This window comes from Labrus mixtus, chromosome 16 (assembly GCF_963584025.1).
Source record: "Labrus mixtus chromosome 16, fLabMix1.1, whole genome shotgun sequence".
NCBI classification, from domain to species: Eukaryota; Metazoa; Chordata; class Actinopteri; order Labriformes; family Labridae; genus Labrus; species Labrus mixtus.
In genome coordinates, this window is record NC_083627.1 from 17,657,283 (window position 1) to 17,659,569 (window position 2,287).

Sequence of the window (2,287 nt, forward strand, 5' to 3'; positions counted from 1 at the left end):
ACTGATTTTCTTTGACCTCTAAAGCTCACTGAGAAGTGGAAATGATCCAAACAGCAGATGACAGACATACAGATATTTATTTTGAATATAATTCTGTTATTTTTCCTCTTGTTTGTCCTGAGCCCCTTTAACACTCACAAAGCAGGAACAGTGAGCAGTAAATGAAATGAAATCAAAGCAGTGAATCAGAATCAATCAGAATCAGAAATACTTTATAAATCCCAGGGGGAAATTTGTTAAATGCTTCCTGCCTGTGTCTCAGAGATACATGCATTCAATTAATGTGTGTATGTAATGTAGCCTATGTATCATTAATGTCAAGAAGCCACATATAGGTTGGAGTGGAAACACACCTTTTTAATTCTTGAATAACATTAGTGTGTTTTTCCACATTGCTAATTACAATTAGCTAGTAAAAAAAAAACATAAAGATGCATTCTGCAGTAAAACAAATCTGATTATTCATGTGTTTAAAAAATGCTGCTTGCGTTTCCTCTCTCCCTGCTTTGCTTTAGGCGCTGTGCGGGGTTCAGCTGCACGGCAGGAAAAGGTTGGAGATCGCTTTGAGCTCTCTGTGTGGGTGTCTGAGATGACCTTAGACCTCCTCTGACCCGCCGACCAGCAGAGAAACCGGCTGTCCAACTGGGAGCAAAGAGAAGGCCTGGAGGTCAGCAGAAACATTGAGGGAAAGAGCCTTTTCTCAGCCTTTTCCTCTGTTTTCAGATTCTTTTCTCATCACTTATACTTTATTCTACCTTTACTGTTACTGCATGAATACTTTCCACAAATCTAAGCCCTTATTTTAGCAGTTAGTGTGAAGAGAAAGATTCTTTGTTTTTTCTCTGGCAGCAACGTCTTTTAGATTTATGCGCCAGGGTTTTAAGATGTTTCCAGGTCCCCATGATCATGAAACTCACTCAACAGATAAACGGCTGTGCAAGCACTCAAATCAAGCAGGAAAAAGGAAAACAACAAATGGCACAAGCCGTTTAAACAGCAGAACATTTTAAATCCATGGCTACCTTTTTGTTTGCTACTGCCATCTAGTTTGTTTTCATCTCTTAGAAGACAACTTAGGACAATATTCCTCCACAGTTCACACAGTTCTGTTATTTCTATCTACACGTTCTCACCACTGTTTCTTCCACATATTTCTTCTTCTTTCTGTATTTTATTGCTGCAAATCAATCGCTCATCCTCTAACTTCATCCATGCTTTAAATATGTCTTTACACATGAACATGTCTTCAGCTTTTATTTAGGTAAAATAAATGAAAACCTAAGACAAAACATATGCTGGGTTGGATTCTTTCAACCTCCACACATACACACACCCTGCTCCCAGGGCCCCTTCTTCCTCCCCTCATCCTCCCCCTTCCCCCTCTCTCATCAAGGGTAATTTGCTCAGTTTCCTGCCTGTCTGTCTCCAGCTCTGATTGGTGAATTTCTGCAAGTCTCTGATTGGTCAGTGTTTTTTAGCGCCTCCCCTTGTTAGCAGTCATACTTACTCCTCCCTCTTTCTTGGGATACTCCTTCTTTCTCCTAGCACAGCCTCCTCCCATGACTCCCCGCCTCTACTTAGGAGCTCCTCCTCCTCCACAAGCAGAGGAGAAGTGTGTTAGAGCGCCGCCTGGTGGACGGCACCCTTTATTAATGTGCATAATGCTGTTCAAAGACGTTATTCTGTAAGGAATGCCATCAAAAAGTAAAATAAATCATAAACAAAAAGTGATGTGGAAATTGCAGATTCCAAAAGAAATAACAGAATAATGACAAAAAAAGTCAAGATTAAGAAAGAGAAATAGAACAGAGGCTCTTAAAAACAAATCTATAAACTTTGGATTCAATCATCCAAACGTAGACTGCCATCTAGTGGACTTAAATGTTAACTGTGACAGAAGTTTAAGAGGAAAAAAGTTCATTTTTTTTCTAATTAAGTGATACTCATCAGCATGTAATGATGTATTGTAAAGATGACAATGTGATTAAACAGAGCTTTAGTAAACTAGTATTGTGTGAAAGTGTGATGTGTTTTTAGAATCTTGTATTTGTATTTTATTTCTAGCACTTTATAAAGGTTTCTTTGCACTGGCCGAATTTCGTTGTACTTGTACAATGACAAATACGACTATTCAATTCTATTCTATTCTATTCTATACTATTCTATTATTGTAGATTCATAAATTGGGAAACTGATATTTGCTACTGTAAATAAAAAAAAGATACATTTTGGGTTAAAATGTACACATGCTGCATTCATGTAAACAATTTTTTGTAGTTTGCAGTTT

The 2,287-nt window shown here is 37.9% G+C and overlaps 1 long non-coding RNA gene across 1 annotated transcript in view; it reads left to right on the forward strand.

Moving 5' to 3' along the window:
• LOC132991441 (uncharacterized) overlaps positions 1-2,007 on the forward strand; it is a 36,087-nt gene extending 34,080 nt beyond the window's left edge. The window contains exons 3-4 of the long non-coding RNA XR_009676184.1: positions 516-667; positions 1,551-2,007. This is a non-coding gene — a long non-coding RNA (uncharacterized LOC132991441). The remainder of the gene's footprint in view (positions 1-515; positions 668-1,550) is intronic.
• Positions 2,008-2,287: the final 280 nt, after the last annotated feature.